The 21,158-nt window shown below is 40.3% G+C and overlaps 1 protein-coding gene across 3 annotated transcripts in view; it reads right to left on the bottom strand.

Annotated features, from left to right (window-relative positions):
- Positions 1-21,158, bottom strand: part of hhat (hedgehog acyltransferase) — a 183,076-nt gene that overhangs the window by 23,843 nt on the left and 138,075 nt on the right. The window contains exon 11 of one of the 3 annotated variants that reach the window (XR_004412871.1): positions 1,897-2,064. The exons of the other annotated variants lie outside the window; for them this stretch is intronic. The gene's annotated coding sequence lies outside the window, so the exon portion shown is untranslated. The remainder of the gene's footprint in view (positions 1-1,896; positions 2,065-21,158) is intronic. 3 annotated transcript variants of the gene reach the window in all.

Genomic DNA, 21,158 nt, shown 5'->3' with positions numbered 1-21,158 from the left:
GAACATAATTCTCCCAGAGCAATGTGAAAAAATGCCTTGTACAATTGCAACATAATGTCCAAACTTCTATTCTCAGTACCCCTACTGATAAGGACCAAAATGCCAATAGCCTCTACACCATAGACGTAACTTCCAGGGGAATATTGAATTGTACTCCTAGGTCCATCTGTTCTGCAAAACTCCCCGTGTCCTCTACATATTGCACAAGAAAGCTTACCTGAACACACTAAACAAATTCCACCGTATCTAAGTCTTTAACATGATGGCAAATTTCATAATGTGCAAGTGTTAAAATATCTGTGTGAGAATAGTTCATATAATCCTATGCATGTACAAATTAATTTTACTTAGATCAAACCACAAAGGTTAAATAGAACTGTGGGATGGGGCATCATGATATAGGATGACAGAGGTACTGTACATGAAACTAAGAGGGACAATCAGCTGTGGTGAAGCATGACAGGGATAAACAGAAGAGATGGACAGCATCAAAGATCCTACAGCAAGCAAGATAGATCACTCCTTCTGAATGCAATGGGGGACGTGTAGTACTGAACTGAACGGAACTTGGGCCTTTTTTTCATCCATTTCAGTTACCCGACCCAACCTGATTTGCAGTGTAATCAACGTTGCGGGGGAACAGTTTGTGTTAATAAATTATAATTCTGAAAATGAGAAGAATTTTAGCAAATAACTTTTAATTTTACGAGGATGTTTTCGTAACCAGCTTCCGTCTCCGCGCTAGTTATCTTTGCTCCACTATGGGATCTTTGGTGCGGAGACGGAAGCCAGTTACAGAAATGGGGCCGAAAATTACCCATGAATCTGCCCATGACCATACTACGTCTTTTTCGTCGAGTGGACTATCTTGCTTGCTATAGGATCTTTGGACAGAATGGCATTGCAATACCTGAGTGGTGATACAAAGAGGGCTGGAATGATGGTGGAGGGAAATAGGTGCAAGTGGCTACATGACTGGCCTGGTCTGAACTTGCTCAGGAATGGGAACTAAATGTTCTTATGAGAAAGGATCAGAAGGTTAATCTTAAAGGAACACTGTAGAGGAATCTGTGGGGAAACTCCAGGAGCTCATGAGTAGATATATCCTATTCTAATTAGTACATTATAAGCTGAATCATATCAGTAAGATTCTGCGAACTGTAGTTCAACGACAGTTAATAAGAGAATTAACAAGGCTCAGTTTTGGATTAACACAGCCTAGATGTTTTCTATTAAACGATAATGCAAACTATATGAAGGATAGACTATGCAATTTACAATGTAACACTAAAGACCATATTTTTGACAATTTATGGTATAAACCAGGTTAATTTGCTGAAATGCAATCCCGCCAAAGTGATTTTGTACAGTATCTGTAAGAGTTAACATCCTCCAGTATAATCAAAGGAAGCAAATCCTTTCAATTTTCAGTATGATTAATGATGCACTGCAAACACAAATGTGCTGCAATAAAGAAGCCAATTTTTAAAATACAATATTTGAATCATAAAAGATACAATAATTTACATTCCATAATTGATAGGAATAGACATAGGATTGATATGATAGGCATAGACTACCTCTGTTGAAACAAAAACAGCATTAAACGGCAGCAATGTTTCATCCACTGCACCATACGATTATGAAATAGCATATCTTATAGGTTCAGCTTCAAAGTGTTCAAAATCAATCCAATAACCCTTGCAACTGGACATCATAACGGTGGGATCACAGTAAAGATGACAATGATATACAGCCTGGTCCATCTCTGGTGTGATTATATTCCAGAAATGGAATGGATGTTCAGCTGCATATAGTGAGAGAGAAGCATCAGCAGAGATGAGTCTGTTGCCTGGCAAACGTGCTCTCTGATATTGTTTATAATAAGGAATTTACCTTTCTCCACTCTAGTTAAGTCTTGGAATGGTAGATCCTGTTAGTGTGGCTAATGGCTTTCAGCATTTGGTCCCTTTTCTGTGTGAAAATGTTTTCGCACGATGAGGTTTTAGTTCTAAGGGCTCTGAGACACATGAATTGATTTTCTAGTCCATCTCTTCTTTAATGCTGTATTTGACAAATATCAGGTTTAGTTAACAGCAATATCTCAAGTTCTTTAAATTGCATTCATTTTCTTAGGAGTACATGTACTTACAAACCTTTTTTTAAAATCAAAACCATTTAATTGACTGATACACTAGTATAAGGAAAAATGATTAAATACTTCAGTATAGATTTTAGAAGCATAAATCAGTGATTTTAATTCGCATTCCTCAAAGTTCAAGGGCTGGATATCCTTGTTAAAATGTTAATTTTGCTGTTAATCTCATTTTCAGTTATATTAATAAAGGCGAATGAGATAGGCACTTAAATACATAAAAGGAAATGCTTTAATAGAAAAAAATGAAACAATTATATTCTACTGCTTTTCCAATTACATCTGCTGGCATGCAGAAGAGTGATTTTAGAGCTTATTCTATGTTCTTTTAGCCTAACATAACTGAATTTAAAGCACATAATGGATATGATTTAGCAACAGTTATCTTCTGGGATTTCCACTAAACCCAAAGAGATTATTAATTATCCTTGTTTTGGACATCTTGATCAATCTATGGATGATATAATGACTGGCTTTGATGATAGATACCATAGAAAACAGCCAATCAGAAAATAAAATGGCTTATTTTTCCTGAAGTCAAATGGGCTTCCTTTAAAGGTGCAGGCACGGTTTCCTCAAATTGTTAAGTGAGCAAAAAGTCAGTCAAATATAATGCTCCACAGGTACATTTTCCCCCAATAAACTTCCTCAAATTTTATAGATCAATTATATCATTGCTCTTGCACACTGTCCCCCAATTCATAAAATGTAATGGGCCAAAAGCCCTTTTTTCCCTTGAACTTACTTTTCAGTGAATTGTATTTTGCAAATTAGGTGGAAGCAAAATTATTGCTTAAAAAAATCAGTGGGGTGTATCCAGTTTTCTTCTAATTCTGGTAAGGTACTGGTGAAAATGTTTAGGAAATGGCAAAATTAAAAAATTGACTTAAATGCATAGAATTTATGTCCACTAACAGCCCTTCAGCTATCAGGAAAGGAAAAAATGGGAGGAGGAAAGTGGGAATACAAAAGTGGGTGTTTTGCAAATAGTGAAGATGTTTGTGAAAAATTGCAGCAGGATCAATTGGTCAACTGGGCTGAGATATGGTTGATGGAATTGAATGCAGAAAAAATGTGAGGTGTTGCATGGGAAGTTTTTGGGAAGTCTAGCATGGGCAGGAATGGTGAATGGGAGAGCAGAGGGATCTAGGAATGCAGGTGCGTATTTCCCAGAAAGTGGCGTCGCAGGTAAATCGGGTGGTCATAATGGCTTTTGGCACATTGGCCTTCATCAGCCAGAGTATTAAGTATACAAGTTGGGAGGTCATGTTGTAGACGTTGGTGAGGCCACATTTAAATTATTGTGCTCAGTTCGGGGCACCGTGTTGTAGGAAAGATGTTGTCAAGCTGGAAAGGGCGCAGAGAAGATTTACAAGGATGTTGCCAGGACTAGAGAGTCTGAGCTATAGGCCATTGAGTAGGCTAGGACTCAATTCCTTGGAGCGCAGGAGGATGAGGAGTGATCTAAAAGAGGTGTATAAAATCATGAGAGGAATAGCTCCACAGAGTCTCTTGCCCAGAGTTGGTTAATCAAGGACTAGAGAACTTAGGTTTAAGGTGAAGGGGAAAAGATTTAATAGGAATCTGAGAGGTAACTTTTTCCACACAAAGGGTGGTGGATGTATGGAATAAGCTGCCAGAGGAGGTAGTTGAAGCAGGGACTATCCCAACGTTTAAGAAGCAGTTAGACAGGTTCATTGGGATATGACAGCTTTGAAGGGATATAGACACATAGAAAATAGGTGCAGAAGGAGGCCATTCGGCCCTTCGAGCCAGCACCGCCATTCATTGTGATCATGGCTGATCGTCCCCTATCAATAACCCGTGCCTGCCTTCACCCCATATCCCTTGACTCCACTAGCCCCTAGAGCTCTATCTAACTCTCTCTTAAATCCATCCAGTGACTTGGCCTCCACTGCCCTCTGTGGCAGGGAATTCCATAAATTCACAACTCTCTGGGTGAAAACGTTTTTTCTTACCTCAATCTTAAATGACCTCCCCTTTATTCTAAGACTGCGGCCCCTGGTTCTGGACTCGCCCCACATTGGGAACATTTTCCCTGCATCTAGCTTGTCCAGTCCTTTTATAATTTTATATGTTTCTATAAGAAACCCCTTCATCCTTCTAAACTTCAGTGAATATAAGCCTAGTCTTTTCAATCTTTCCTCATATGACAGTCCCGCCATCCCAGGGATCAATCTTGTGAACCTATGCTGCATTGCCTCAATCACAAGGATGTCCTTCCTCAAATTAGGAGACCAAAACTGTACACAATACGCCAGATGTGGTCTCACCAGAGCCCTATACAACTGCAGAAGAATCTCTTTACTCCTATACTGAAATCCGCTTATTATGAAGGCCAACATTCCATTAGCTTTCTTCACTGCCTACTGTACCTGTAAGCCAACTTTCAGTGACTGGTGTACAAGGACACCTAGGTCTCGCTGCACCTCCCCCTTACGTAACCTAACCCCAGATAATAATCTGCCCCCTTGTTTTTCCTGCCGAAGTGGATAACCTCACATTTATCTATATTATACTGCATCTACCACGCATCTGCCCACTCACTCAAGTGGAGCTACCCGATCTGTCCAGGTCACCCTGCAACCTCCTAACATCCTCTTCACAGTTCACACTGCCACCCAGCTTTGTGTCATGGGACTAGGGTTGCTGAGATGTTCGCGCGCGTGGGCAATTTGGACTGAAGGGCCTGCTTCCACACTGTATCACTCTATGACTATGAAAGGAAGAGTCCCTATATTAAGGATTTTTACCAGACAAGCTCAGACAGGAGGATAATACTCAAACTAATATAGAAGAGCATAGTCTCCTGCAGATAAGCAGATGTTTTACTTATGCGGTCCAAACCAAGTCAGTGTTTAGTTAGACAACAGAATTTTATTTTAAAAACCCTTCAGTAATGGCACCAGTCAAAGTGTGTGTTCTTTACACTTTCTATTTTCTTGGACGTTAGAGATTCATTGCTTGCTACGTAAAAATACAAATCCCTCCAGGAAACAACAGCAGGGTCAAAGAGGAAAGAATAAATGAGTTTTCAAGAGTCTCTGATTCCAATGCGTGTTTCAATACAAAATAAATCCTCATTTTAAAAGTAAAGCAGGGTCAGTACTGGAGGGCATGGGCAAAAATAATCCTTGCTAGATTGCTACAACACTCTTTACAACGTGATCATAAGAATATTCGAACTGGCATTAACACCAAGGAAATATTTCCCTATAATCACTCAAATTGATAGTCGAAAAGTTTAATCAACAACATCCAGAATAACAATTTATTCTTGTAATGGCTGGTCAATTGAATCTCTAAGAATTCAGTTGAAATAAAACTGAATCACATGCCTTAAACTAGAAAGAGAGTGGAGCCAGTATCATTCCCATCACAATGACAGCTTTGCAGCCTGACTGATATTGTCTCAACCTCCGCAAGACAAGCATGATCTACAATGCTTTTTGTGAGTGCAGTGTTTGCACTTGAGCTAATCTCACTGCAACAAACTGTTTATAAAGGATATATCAGGGAATTGAGTTTACACTGTCGAACAAATCTAGAGTTTGCATCAAACCACTTTCTTCAGTGACGGCGGGACAAGTTCCAGTGCCATCTGGTCTACATCTTAGACCTGGCCTTTTACTTGCTACTGAGGAAATATGAAGATAGTTGTTTAGTTGCTATTTAGTTATTAGCATTGTGCAAAAGGGGAGAGCCCAAATTATGCCCAGTTTACCCGCAATGCTCCTGAGCCATGCACTGTTTTAGAGCATATTAATTTTATCACAGGGATCTCCAAATTCTACAATGTTCTGCCAACACTTTAAAAGGACATGCCCCCTTTTTAATTGTGATCCAAGTTTTAAGCTTTTGTGAAGGCCCGTCAATAGTAAGCACCACAGATCCTCATGTTCAGGCCTGAGGAAACAGAAAGCAGTCAGCAAAGTGAACGTGTCTCCTCCTACAACTCTTTGTAGGGTACGTTGAACAATCTCTGTTCCAGGCGTACACTGGCCCTATTCCTAACCTCTACCTCCGGTACATTAACGACTGCATCGGTGTTACTTCCTGCACCCATTCAGAACTCATCAACTTGACGACTAATTTCCATCCTGCACTCAAATTCACTTGGACCATTTCAGACATCTCCCTACTGTTTCTAGTCAAGTCAAGTCAAGTTTATTCGTCACATTACATATGATATGTGCAGTGAAATGAAAAGTTTCAATGCTTGCGGATTGTGCAAAAAAAAACTACAAAACAGAATGGAGCAGAATCACATATTCACATATTACATATTTGTAGGAGGGAAAAAAAGAGAAAAAACAGCTATTTTAAGAAGACGCCACACAACAGTAAATTGGTACAGTAAAGTTAGTCCCTGGTGAGATCGGAGTTTACAGTTCTAATGGCCTCTGGGAAGAAACTCCTTCTCACCATCTCCATCACAGGAGACAGACTAATGACTGACATCCATTACAAACCCGCTGACTCCCATAGCTATCAAGACTACACTTCTTCCCACTATGTTTCCTGTAAAGACTCAATCTCTTCCTCCCAATTCCTCTATCTATGACGCATCTGCGCCCAGGATGAGGTTTCCATACCAGGTCATTGGAGATGTCCTCATTCTTTAGGGGTTCCCCTCTTCCATTATAGATGAGGCTCTCACTAAGATCTCCTCAATATCCCACAGCTGCACTCTTGATCCCCCTCCCCCCATTCGTAACAAGGACAGAGTTCCCCTTGTCCTTACCTTCCACCCCATCTGCCGTCGCATACAGCATATAATCCTCCAACATTTTCGCCACCTCCAACGGGATCCCACTACTGGCCACATATTCCCATCTCCAACCCTTTCTGCTTTCCGCAGAGACCTCTCCCTCCGCAAGTCCCTAGTCAACTTGTCCCTTCCCACCCAAACCACCCCCTCCCCAGGTACTTTCCCCTGCAACTGCAGGAGATGCAACACCTGTCCCTTTACCTCCCCCCTCGATTCCATTCAAGGTCCCCGACCACATTTTCAGATGAGGTAGAGGTTCACTTGCACCTCCTCCAACCTCAACTACTGTATCCACTGTTCCAGGTGTCAACTCCTGTACATCGGCGAGACCAAGCGCAGGCTCAGCGATTTTTTTACTGAACACCTTCGCTCAGTCTGCCTTAACCTACCTGATCTCCCGGTTGCTCAGCACTTTAACTCCCCCTCCCGTTCCCAATCTGACCTTTCTGGCCTAGGCCACCTCCATTGTCAGAGTGAGGCCCAACGCAAATTGAAGGAACAGCACCTTATATTTTGTTTGGGTAGCTTACACCCCAGTGGTATGAACATTGTCTTCTCTAACTTCAATTAGCCCTTGCTTTCATTCTCTCTCTCCATTCCCAGTTCTCCCACCAGTCTTACTGTCTCCGACTACATTCTATCTCTGTCCCGCTACTCCACTGACATCAGTCTGAAGAAGGGTCTCGACCCGAAACATCACCCATTCCTTCTCTCCAGAGATGCTGCCTGTCCCGCTGGCTTACTCCAGCATTTTGTGTCTACACTGTCTCCTCCATAGTTGTGCACGTCCTTAAGAAACAAAACCAAACTTTAACAGTCCACTAAAGCAGGTCAAATGGAGAACATACAATGTGTTACACTTAATTGGGAAGACCAAGAAATATAATAAATATAATCTAGAGAGCACAATTCTATAGGGATCAGAACAGAGGGAGCTGGTGCTATACAGGTACAGGTATATTAAAAGTAGCAGTGCATTTTGAGAAAGCATACTGGATATCCCAGGCTTTATACATACATGCATAGAGTACATGGAGTACAAAATAATGGTCCGGCCACAACTGTAGCTGTGCACAGTTCCAAGATCAACATTTTAGGAAACCTCTGGCACCTAAAGAGGTGTAGATTACATTTACCAGAATAGTTCCAGGGACAAGAGACTTAAGTTTTGTGTTTTGACTGGAGAGGCTGGGGGTGATCTTCTTAGAGCAGCAAAGGTTGAGAGGGGATCTTTAAGAAGGATTCAACATTATGAAGATTATGAACAGAGTAGCTGGTAAGAAACTTTCCCATTAATGCAAGGGTGACTAAACAAAACATGTAGAATGAAAATGATTGGCAAAAGAAAATGAAAAGAGGCAAAATTTGCTTCAGTAGCAGGTACGCCCAAACCTCTAGACTCAGGAACAGTTTTATCCCAAGAGCTATAGCGGCTCTGAACCGGCCCTAATGAGTGCCCCCCCACCCACCCCCTTTGGACAGTCTCCCTCAGATGGTCACGTCAATCAATTCAGCTTGTTTATTTATGTATTGTATTTATTTACCTTTCTTGTACATCAGTGGAGCTGCACACTAAATCTCGTTGCACTGACGTGCAATGACAATAAAAGATATATTATTATTATTATTATTATTACACAAAAAAGCTGGAGAAACTCAGCGGGTGCAGCAGCATCTATGGAGCGAAGGAAATAGGCAACGTTTCGGGCCGAAACCCTTCTTCAGACTGATGGGGGGTGGGGGGGGGGAGAAGAAAGGAAAAAGGAGGAACCCGAAGGCTGGGAGGAGACAGCAGGAGGGCTGAGGAAGGGGAGGAGACAGCAAGGACTAACAAAATTGGGAGAATTCAATGTTCATGCCCCCAGGATGCAGACTCCCCAAGCGGAATATGAGGTGTTGTTCCTCTAATTTCCGGTGTTGCTCGCTCTGGCCATGGAGGAGACCCAGGACAGAGAGGTTGGATACGGAGTGGGAGGGGGAGTTGAAGTGCTGAGCCACCTGAGTCAGGTTGGTTATTGCGGACCGAGCGGAGGTGTTCGGCGAAACGATCGCCCAACCTCCGCTCGGTCTCACCAATATAGATCTGCTGACATCTAGAGCAGCGGATGCAATAGATGAGGTTGGAGATGCAGGTTAACCTCTGTCGCAACTGGAACGATTGCTTGGGTCCTTGAATGGAGTTGAGGGGGGAGGTAAAGGGACAAGTGTTGCATCTCTTGCGGTTGCAAGGGAAAGTGCCTGGGGAGGGGGTGGTACAGGAGGGAAGGGAAGAATTGACAAGGGAGTTATGGAGGGAGCGGTCTTTGCGCGTGGCTAGCATCAGAATGTATTGTCAGGTATAGTGGAGATAGCTTCAATCATAGCATTCAAGAGAGAAATGGATGTGTTCGAACAAAATCTGCCAGGCTACAGAGCAGGAGAGCAGGCCAACCTGGAAGAGTTAGCACAAAATAAATGGGTTAAATGGCCTTCTTCCACGCTGTAATCTCCCTTGTATTACTGCAATGTATTATTCATGTATTACATTTACCTATCCTTGCATTTGTAAACTTATGCTATAAAATACAATTTACAGGGCCAGCACACATCTATCAATGATCCTTGCTAGTTTTCAGGAGAAGGCATTTCTTCCACATAATTTAGCATGGTTGTTTTATATCAACATTTCCAAATGGGATGTTTGCTCACACTTCCATTTACAGCTCAGCTCCTGAATTATTGAAATATTGCCCATCCAACAAAATATTACAAATGGGAAGGCAAAACATCAGAACACATGCCTTTTATGGAAAAGGCTTCTTTGATGGCCTATGCAGGAAGCCCAGTGGTAGTGCTGGGCATGGGGAGGTAGGAACTTCCTTTCGGTCAGGGCCACAATCCATTTATTTTGAGCTTCCTCAAGTTATTCACTCCCTACCCTCAAGAGCAGCATGTACTGCATTAATTTTACAACCCCTCACTAACTAAAAAGCATATATTGTTAGTGTTTCTTTAAAAATATGCAACAAGGCAAGCTGTCTGTGCCATGTTAATAGTCAGGAGCGAGTCACACAGGAAGCACATGGAGGTTGCTCCTGTTACTCCTGTTGTTCTTGCGGGGTAGCCTACCCTTCCTCAGGAGCCGCCATCCAAACACACAAAGTTCTTCTTCAACATCTGAGTGGGCAGCTTGATGAATATATTCTCAATGCTACATTACATCTGTGCTGACTCAGATACTTCAGGTGTCATGAGATATGGTTACAGATTGCAACTGTAAACTCCATAAAACCATTTGTATTAAAGTCTCAGAAAAGCTTGCCAGGAATGTGTGCAAGATAAATTATTAGCCACTTCAGTTTATCCCACTTTCAGAGAAGTAATAATATCCCCAATTTGGCAAAATGTGTCCATTTCCATAGATTGAGTTACTCCAACAGTTTCTTTATAAATTCCAAAGTAAACTTTAGTTTGGTTAAGAGATAAAGTGTGGAAACAGGCCCTTGAGCACACCAAGTTCGCACCAACCAGCAATCACTCATACACTAGTTCAATATTATCCCAGTTTCACATCCTTGGGGCAATTTACAAAAGCCAATTAACCTACAAACCTGCACATCTTTGGAATGTGGGAGGACGGCGGAGCATCCGGAGAAAGGTTTTCTAATGTACTGATACAAAAAAGCAACCTGCCAAAGTTTTGCTGAAAGGAAAGTCAGCATGAACTATAGAATAGCTTCATGACAAGAATTTAACTAATGACGAACTTGTGTTGCATCCCTTCATTAGTGTGCACCAAACTATTATCATAGTTTGCAATCATGATTTTTAATTAAAACATTTCGAACAAGAAGCAGTTTCTATGCTTCAGTTATTTCCCTTAGTTAACTTGTCTCTAAATTCCAAAATTAATGTCTGCCAGTATTCTTTAAACGTCCCAGGAAATCATTCTCTCTATTCCTATTAACCTGGAAATCTAAATAAATAAAACATACATTTTGCGTGATGCGATGGAAAATGTTAAAACAGCTTGGATATGATTACTCAGGAGCAAACACCTTGCAAGTAAGTGACTTTTTTCACAGACATTTCTTGACACGTTTCAAAGATGTAATTCAGGTTTTAAATATCTGAAATTTGTTTAGATTGTTTTTTAAACACTGGTAGTTGTGTAATGGTTAAGTACCTGAGATGATATATAATTTGCCCTACATTAAAGATTTGAATTTATATATTTTATTTTCAGCCTGATATTCATCACAATGACCGTTTCATAAATGTACTTTCAGTTGAATAAAAATAATTATAACTTCAGAAGAAATTACTTTAACCAGAATGACTGCTCTGTTCTAAATTAATAATCCAAGCGAGAACAAATGTATACAATCTTAGAGCTATGAATCACGTACTTCATAAACTGGATGTGATCATAATACTGCCAATTTGAAGGAGTTATTACCAAATTTATAGGTTAGACTTTGAAAATGATGTGCCGATTTATCTTAAAACACTCATCACTGACGACATTTATCTTGTGTTTAAAACTGTAAGCTGATTGAATCTAGCTTTACTGATGCAGGTGTATAGTCACAATGCAAATCTTGGCATGCTTATCCATTTGGCTATTTTAGGTTTCACAAATCCAATGTTAGGTACATACATCAGGCTGTTGTTCATTAACTACAGCTTGGTGTACAACACCATCATCCTTCCAAACTGGTTATTAAACAGTGAATTAGGTCTCTGCACATCCTTATGCAACTGGATCCACAACTTCTCATTAGCAGACCACAACCAGACTACAAATTGACAACAACATTTCCTCCTCATTAACCATCAGCACCTCAGGGCTGCAAGCTCAGCCCCCTGCTCTACTCACTCTATACCCATGACAGAGCAATCTTGTTCTTTGCCTGCAAGATCTAGGAGCTGATTGTTCACTTTAGGAGGGCAAAGCCAAGTATCCATGAATCTGTCTTCATCGACAGGTTGGCAGTGGAGAGAGTTAATAACTTAAAGTGTCTGAACTCTGAAGATCTGTCCTGAGTCCATTGCATTGAAGCAATCATAAAAAAGCCCATTAATGCCTCTACTTCATTAAAGGATTGAAGTGATTCTGGTTTTCTTTAAAGAGATACAGCATGGAAACCGGTGCTTCAGCTTTCAGAGTCCACAATCACCCATACACTAGTTTTATCCTACACAATGAACTATTTACAGAAGCCAATTAACCTACAAACCTGCTAGTCTTTGGATTGTGAGAGGCAACGGGAGCACCCCGAGAAAACCCAGGCAGTCACAGAGAATGTGCAAACTCAGTAGAAACTACCCATAGTCATGGTCAAACCCGTGTCTCCAGCACTGTCAGGCAGCGACCCTAGCGCCACACCATTATGCCATGTCAATATGTTGATGAATGCTCTCTTCAACTTCCACTGGTGGAGAGTACATTGACTGGCTGAATCAGAGCCTGCTTCTGCAACTCCAACACCCAAGAATGAAGCAGATTACAAAAAGTGGTGGACGCTGCCTGACCCATCACGGGTACTGACCTCTCCACCATCAGTATCCGTTTCATTTCTGCCATCGGGAAGGTGGTATAGGAATCTGAAATCTATGACCACCAGTTTCAAGTGTACCTTATCCCAACAACCACCAAGCTCTTGAACACTACAAACCAACTTCAACTGTGTCCTATGGGCAGTCTTTGGTTGCTCTAAGGACTTGTGCTTTCATTTGGACTAGTATTAGTATCATTAATTTATTGAGTTTGTTTATGATATATTATCTATGTATTATGGGCCTGTTACACTGCTGCAAGAAAGTATTTCATTGTCCGTTGTCATTGCATATGACAATTAAATACTCTTGTTTGACTCAAGGTTTATATTGCGTCAGTAATTTCCATCACACAATGATGGCATTTCATTATATTTTCATTGCCTGTATATAATTGACATGTATTTGCTCATTAAAGATGTTTTGCATTCATCGGAAAAGTATTTTCCTCTGAGATTTGACCATATGTAACAGATTAGGCAATCCTCAATCCGATTCTTGGTCCTCAGTTCTCTGTCATCAAGGACATTGGTGGCTTTATGGTAGTTCCATTTACTTAAACACTTTCAACAAGCTTATTGAATACCGATCAAACATCAACATTCTGGCAAAGGGTCAAAGATCCAAAACTGACACCGTTTCTCTTTCCCTGGTGCTGCCTGACCTGTTGAGCTCTCTCTCCCCAGGATTTTCTATGTCAAATTTTCAGCATCTGCACATTAACTGAATATCATTCACTGGCATTATCTAAGCACTTTGAAAGAAATATAAGGTAGGCAAAATATCACAAAAATATTACAGATAAAAAAAATTAAGGGATTTAATTTCAGTTGCAATTATTGTTGAATAAATAAAGGTTTCTCTTTAAACTACATGCGTGTGCAGAATGAAAGTGTTTGTAATATACCAACTGCAAATAAAAGATTCCAAAAAAATAAGAACTGGCAGTTGTGCAAATATAAACAAATGAATTAGAAGGAATGGGCACTCAAGCCTTCGAGCATACTCCACCATTCACAGCTGAACTAATATAATTCAATTCCTTATTCCAGCCAACCCCCTTGAAGCCTTCCATCTCACTGATTATTTACCTGTGACTAGAACCATATGATAATATTTTAAATATAATTCAATTTAAATTGTAATTGAAATTGTCATGTTAGGAATTAAATGGATGTTCTAATTGTCCTCTGTGTCTGCCTATAAAATATTGTCACTATTCTACACTTGCCCCCCTTTAAATTCACTCGGTACTCCTTCACTGGTCCCTCCTTATCTACAGTGCAGACAACTATCAACCTGCCACTGTAATTGACTTCACTCCTGAAATCATGAAGAGGTATTTTCTGCTTATAGAACTTTTGTGAGCTGCCAAGAGTATTTCTGGCAGCTGGTCCAGATCAGGACGTGCTGCCAGATATTTTGACGTACAGTGACATTCATAATACACCACTAATCTAAATCCCAAGTTGCCTCCCAAGAGCTGTCAAACCATGTGGCAGCAAGCTCAGATATACACCAACTCGATCAACTGGGCAGATTTTAAAGAGCATCTTAAAAGTAAAAAGGTAGAGAGATATTAGAAAATGTGGTGATTTAGCAATGAGATTCAGCGATGCAGCTATTAACATTAGGGGCAGGCATGAGGGGAAATTGAAATTCAAAGACCTGAAAGGCTTGAAGAGCTGGATAGCTCTTCACTGCATGTGAAGGGACGGAGAAAAAGGAATACATGGAAATAAAGCAATTAAGAGAGACAGAAAGAATTGTACATGCTGAAATTCCCTATGTGCTCATCATAATTCTGGTGGAAACCTCCACAGAACTGTCAGTTTACTGAGGATTTTAGCTCTTCCTAGTCGAGAACAATACAATTTTGCTTCATTCTCTACAAACAATTATTATAATTGGTCCATATTTCTTTACTTGTAGGAAGACGCCTTTTTGACCCATCGAGTCCATGCTGCCTTGCGGAGTAATCGCTTTTCCGTGCTCATGTTCCCTGAAAGACCCGTGTCTAGGCTGTGACATTGGGTCAGTGTTGCAGGGGTCGGCTTGGCATGGTGATGCCGTCGATGTCTTTCACCTCTGCTCGCTGCTCCGCTGCAGGTTATACCCGATCCACACCCTCTGCCTCTGTGGGCCATGTGATCCCTGGTTGCAGCGGACCTCCACCGGCCTAATCCACCACATCTCAACACGAAAAACATGTCATCTCCTTGCCTACCGCAGCCACTGCACTGCTGCTGTGCTAAGATATGCCACTTGAATTTACAAGGCATACCACTTGAATTTAGCTGTTAGGTTTCACAAGCTAGGCATTACACTGCTCAAATAGATGGGAAGCACAGTTTAGTGGACATTAGAAAAAGTTGAAGAAGATGCTTTTGAAATTTCAGGTGCTGATCTTTATGTCAATTGCATTGAAAAGTCAAACTAATTTGCTATTTATTGAGTATGTGTGCATGTGTATACACACACAGAACTTTGTTTCTTCTCCCGTTATGTACTATGTTTACATATTCTGTTCTGTTGCAGCAAGTAAGAATTTCATTGTCCTATCTGGGACATATGACAATAAAACACTCTTGACTCTTAAAAAGATCAGGATTGTGATCTCTAAAATCTTGTGTCTAGCTTATATCCTCCCATGCTAATTTGAGCAGCAGTCAGTCAGAACATTGGAAGTTAAGTCAGGACCTGGATATGTACCAGCATTTAGCAGAAAATCTTGTTATGAATTTTCTGATCCCATTATGAAGGAAAGAGGAGAAAAGTGCATAAAAGGAGAAAAGTAACGAAGAGATCATTCTGAATATCGGAGAACATCGGAGTTCTTCGTAAGGAAGGATCAGCCGATAACAGGCCAGATATTTCTGGCCATCAAACAACAAAACTGGAACTTGCCTGAAGATCCAAGTCCAAGTCTGAGATGAATATGAACACAAGCTTTCACTTAAGTTATAACAGTGTACTTGGAGTATTCACCTGACTTGGTGGCTTTTGCTGGAGCTTCTAGCTTCTGCAACTTAGTGACTACCCTCAATACACCCTCATGGCATGGACATTTTGTCTCTGGAAATTCATATAATTCAGGTCCTGCATAATGGCAAAGTTCCAGCAAACAGAAAAAGGTGATTGTTGGAAATCAGAAGCAACAACAGACATGTCAATAACACGCCACATGTTTAGCAGCATTCGGGGGAAAGAGAAACAGTTACATTTTGGATCGACGACTCCTTGCCAGAACTGAACAGGGTGGAGAAAGGACTCAGACCAGAAATCTGACCTGGTCATCTTCCTACAAATGTCTGCCTGACCTGCTGAGGTTTTACAGTATTGTGGTTTTGGTTTTGTCATTTTTGCACCCTGCCTATAATTTATTTTCTAGGCTTGTTTGTTTATAAGCCAAGCCACTCTAGAAGTGGTTAACTTACCTCTATTTGAAATAAGATCTGTGTCAGTCGTAAATTACTTCTCATCACTGAAGTGCTCCATTATGATAAACCTATACTTTCATTACTTTCATCAATCCCCACAGGCTATCATTTAAGACCTTAAGCTGATTCAACTAAGCTTTATCCACAATACTGACATAATCTCAGTTGTTATTAAACATACTAAAACAATAAATTAAATGCGAAAACATCCAAGAGCTCCTCGCAAGAGAATAGCGGGAAAATGGAGGGAGGGGAAGGGATAGATAGGGTTTACAAAAATAGTTTGTCACAAGATAATCCTGAAATATCAGCAAAATGTGGGAGGGATCTAGGGATACACTGATATGCATTTGAGCATTGATTCATCAGATCCAAGTTATACAAGTAGAAACTATTCAGACAGAGTGGCTTGGTAAAGAATTGAAAGGCAATGGCGAGGTAAAAGGTAAGAAAGAAGACTGATAGCAACTGAGCATAAAAAGCACCTGGAGGATGAGATGTGTTTTGATGGTGATTTTGAGAAGCAATTAGGGAGGGAATATATTTTGGCAGGGCAGGGCAGGGGATGGGTGCTCTTGATTGACCCAAAACTGTGATGAGAAAATGATTCAAAGACCTATCCAGAATACAACATTAGGTGGAAAGATCTAATAAGATGGTAATGTTACGGGCGTGCCAATGAAGGTAGATGTTAAGCAGGATTGGAAAAAAGAGAGAATTCAAAGGAAGAAAACCAGGAATGTTTAAATCATGCTCCCTTTTCTGAAATTGGATTATTGACTCATTTTCATCTTGTTTCTGCAATTTAGCTCTTTGGGACAAGTTTAGATGCAGGTCATGAAGTCTGGAGCTGAATGGTTCTGGTAGATCCAAAATGAGCATCAATAGGAAGTTTCAAGGTAATATATGATGACTGTCAATAACATCAGTCAATGCTTTGCTGCCGACTATGTGTAGATTAATAGCGAGGTAACTAACAGGATTCAATTCATCATGACTTTTATGGACAGTGCCCAATGGGCCAATGTTCTACAGTTCCAGGAAGTTGATGGTCTTGTAGCTATACTGTAAATGTTTAGCTGCAGGTTCTGGAGGTTGAATCTACTGATGTTGGGCCCTCTAGCCTTTCCTGTATCCATTTGGTATCAAGAATTGGGGAATCAATCTAAAGGCTGATGTTGAGATGCATTGAACCTTAAGAGCAGGTCAACATAGATTATGTTGGCTCCTTTTATCTTCTGTAATTGAAAGTATGGTTTTCACTATGAAATGTGTGAAAGCAATATAAAATTAAATATAGAAACTAAAATAAAGAGGGGAAAATATTAAATTGAAAACCCAGAAAATGAGAGAAAGACAAAGAAAAATAAAATTAATGTGTTTTGCATTCAACATCTTTAAAATCCCTAAAGGCTCTAATTGGAGGAATGAGTGTCCATAATTTTAAATGTTAATTCACAGTTAAAAGATTGATTGGCAGTCATTAACAACTAGCCTTTAAAGGTAAATACAATACAATTATTTATTGTCATTTGAGCCTCAAATGAAGTTCAAATGAAATTTGGTTTCTGCAGTCATACAAGAAAAGAACCAAGACACACAACCAACACAATTTACACAAACATCCATCACAGTGAATCTCCTCCTCACTGTGATGGAAGGCAAAGTCTTGTCTCTCCCCTGTGCTCCATTCTTCTCCCGATGTCAAATGCAAAAATTGCTAGAAATACTCATCAGATCGGGCAGCCTCCATGGGAAAAGAATCAGAGTCAACATTTCAGGTTGGAGACAGAAGAAGCTACAGGGATATGGGAAGGGAGATGGTTCTGATAGGGTAAAACTGGGTGGCCATGGGGATTATTATGCATTATTCAAGAGTTGTAAAATTGTGGATATAACAGGTATTAATTCAAACATGAACCAGTCTACAGAATACCTGTCCAATGTACATTGCAAACAATAATCAGTTTCAAATTAAAAGGACAGCTTTGCAAACAAACATTGCTGTCTGCTGACGTGATCATGACACATTCTTGTATTCATCAGCCGAATGTAAGCCTATGGAGTATGTTAATTGGCCTACATAAAACCAGACCTTCAGCTTGTTATTTTGCATCGTGTTAATGGAGGTGAAAGAAACTTCCAGAACAGGCCATACTATTTTGTCACTTTGCACATCAAACATGGCCTTATCCATATTTATAGTCACAGTCATATAGCATGGACACAGGCCTTCAGCCCAACTTGCCTACGCCAACCAATATGCCCCATCTACACTAGTTCCAACTGCCTGCATTAGGCCCATACCCTCTAAACCTTTCCTATCCATGTACCTGTCCAAATGTTTTGCTATCCCAGGTTATTGAGAGAGGTGAGATTGTGAGAGCTTTAACAAAGATATTTGTGTCTTTTCTAGCCCCAAGCAAGGTCCCAGAAGATTGGAGAGTAGCTAATGTTGTTTCTTTATTTTTTAAGTGAAGTAGAGAGAATCCAGGGTGCAGGCCAGTAAGCCTTACATCAGTGGTAGGGAAGCTATTGGAGAGGATTCTTCAGATAGGATTTACTTCCATTTGGTACAGAATGGGTTAATTGGGGACAGTCAGCATGGCTTTGTACGCACTAGGTCGTGTCTTATGAACTTGATTGATTTTTTTTGAAGAGGTGACAAAGGTGATTGATGAGGGTTGGAAGGTGAATGTTGTCTACATGGATTTAAGTAAGACATTTGATAATGACCTTGTGGTAGGCTGATCCAAAAGAATAAATTACATGGGATTAGCAGTGACTTGGTTGTATGGATTCTGAACTGGCTTTCTGATAGAAGAGGTTGTGGTGGGAGTACAATAATCAGGCTAGAAATCTGTGATCAATGAAGTTCTGCAGTGATCTGTGCTGGGTTCTTTGTTGTTTGTGATATAGATACATGACTTGGATGCAAACAGGTCAGTTAGTAGGTTTTCAGACGGCAACAAGATTGCTGCAGTTGCAGACCGAGAGGAAGGCTGTCAAAGCATTCAGCAGGATATGGATCAGCTACAGAAATGGGTGGATAAATGGCAGATGGATTTTAATCCGAGTAAGTGTGAGGTTAAGCACTTTGGGAGGCCAAATATAAAGAGAAAATATAGAATTAGACCCGTAAAAGTATAGAGGAATTGGGGACCGTCCATAACTCCCTGAAAAGAGACATGATGCAGCTTTACAGGAATTTTATGCTGCATTTGGAGTATCACATGCATTTCTAGTTGCCCCATTACAGGAAGGATGTGGAAGTTTTGGAAAGAGTGTAAAGTAAGTTTACCAGAATGCTGTCTGGCCCAGGAGGTATTAGCTACAGGGAGTTGCTGGGCAGACTGGATTGCTTTCTCTGGAAAGCTGGAGGCTGAGAGGAGACATGATAGAAATATCTAAAATTATGAGAGGCATAGCTAGGGTAGACAGTCAGATCTTTTTACCAAGTTGGAAAAATCAAATACTAAAGGGCGAGGCTTTAATCTGAGAGGGGTAAAGGTTAAAGGAGATGTGCAGGGCAAGTTTTTTTTACTCAGGTGATGGTGGCTGGCATAGGCAGGTACCATAGTAGTATTTAAGAGACTTTTGGATATGCAGGGAATGGAGGGATATGTATTATGTGTAGGTGGATCAGAGTTGGGCTTGGTATCATGTTCAGAACAGACATTGTTTGCTGAAGTGCCTCTCCCTGTGTTTCTCCACAGCTGAACTATGATGAGTTTAGTGCATAATAAAACACACTTACTGGTCTTTGATGCATTTCATTCCCGTCTCAGACAATGAATTGCGATTTTCTGCAATGCTAATGGTGATTGGGGCGACTTGAATGTCAACATTTGGCATTAACTATGGATCTGGTCGTTGCACATCTCCACAGAAATAATTACACTTATTTTGAGAGCAAAATTCGGCCCAGATTTATCAAATCTAGATGGAGAGAAAGTGAGCAGCATGGACTTCAAAAAAAGTAACCATACTTGATAAACTTAAGAATTCTTTGAAAAAATTATAAACAAGTTAAGTGGAGAATTTGCTGTAGACTTATATATTAAGTTTAAATGAGTCTTTGACATGACACCTCATGGGAGAGTATTAAAAAGATTGATAATGGATTCAGTGGGCGTAGAACAGACTGGGGAAAAGGTTTAGAAGTGAAAAAAAAAAGAAATTAAGAGAAGTTTTAAAGTACCTCAAATGCTGTGACTAGTGATGTGTTTCAAGAGTGAGTATAAGGCCAATTTGATTAACTTTGCATATCTATAGTTTGGATAAAGCCCCAGAGGCAGTACTAAAACTTATAGGTATGCAAAGTGAATAGAATTGGTCTAATGGGAGAGACAATAATTTAGAAAAGCAAAGAATATTGAATAGAAACATTGAGGAGATGTGAGACTTGGGGGAAAAAAATGACAGATTAAATCAATCTTGCTGTGAGCTACTGCATTTTAAAACAATATTGCTGCAGTGATTATACTCTGAAAGGAATACACCCATGCAGAGAGCAAAGGGATTTCTGAGAAAAAAGTTTGAAAGAAATTCAAGGCAGCACATCAGAGGATAAGCATAGATTTCAGATTTAATATGATATAAAAGGGAAGCTGCATTTATTAATTTATTTTCTCACATCTCAACAGAAACTACAACTGTTTCAAGATTGTTACCTAGATTTGTCTTGTTCAGTTCAGTTCAGTTTTATGTGTCATATGTAGGTTAACACAGGGTCAAAGGTACAATGAAATGTGTTTGACAAGACAACAGGTCACCTCAGCAATGATATTACAATAAAATTAAGGTAAAAAAAAAGTTACAAGTGACAATGGTAGATAAATAAAATAATTAACATATATGACACGTTTATGAGTTTAGAAGCCTGATGGCATGATGAAAGAAACTGTTCTTGAGTCTAGTGGTACGTGCAGCTATGCTCCTGTATCGCTTGCCTGACGGTAACAAGGAGAACAGTCTGCGTGCTGGGTGGCTGTGGTCCTTGATGATGCCTGTGGAAAATGTCCTGAATGGCTGGGAAACAGTTGCCAGTGATGTGCTGTGCCGCCTTCACCACTCTTTGTAGTGATTTGCGGCTGTGGGCAGAACAGTTCCCGTTCCAGACTGTGATGCAGCGCGTCAGCAGACTCTCGATGGTGCAACGGTAGAGGTTTGTGAGGATGCTGGTGTTCATGCCAAACTTCCTCAGTCTTTTCAGGAAAAAGAGCCGCTGGCA

The sequence above is a fragment of the Amblyraja radiata genome, chromosome 8 (assembly GCF_010909765.2).
Source record: "Amblyraja radiata isolate CabotCenter1 chromosome 8, sAmbRad1.1.pri, whole genome shotgun sequence".
NCBI lineage: Eukaryota > Metazoa > Chordata > Chondrichthyes > Rajiformes > Rajidae > Amblyraja > Amblyraja radiata.
Note: the sequence above shows the minus strand (reverse complement) of the source record. Positions and strands in the feature narration are given on the sequence as shown.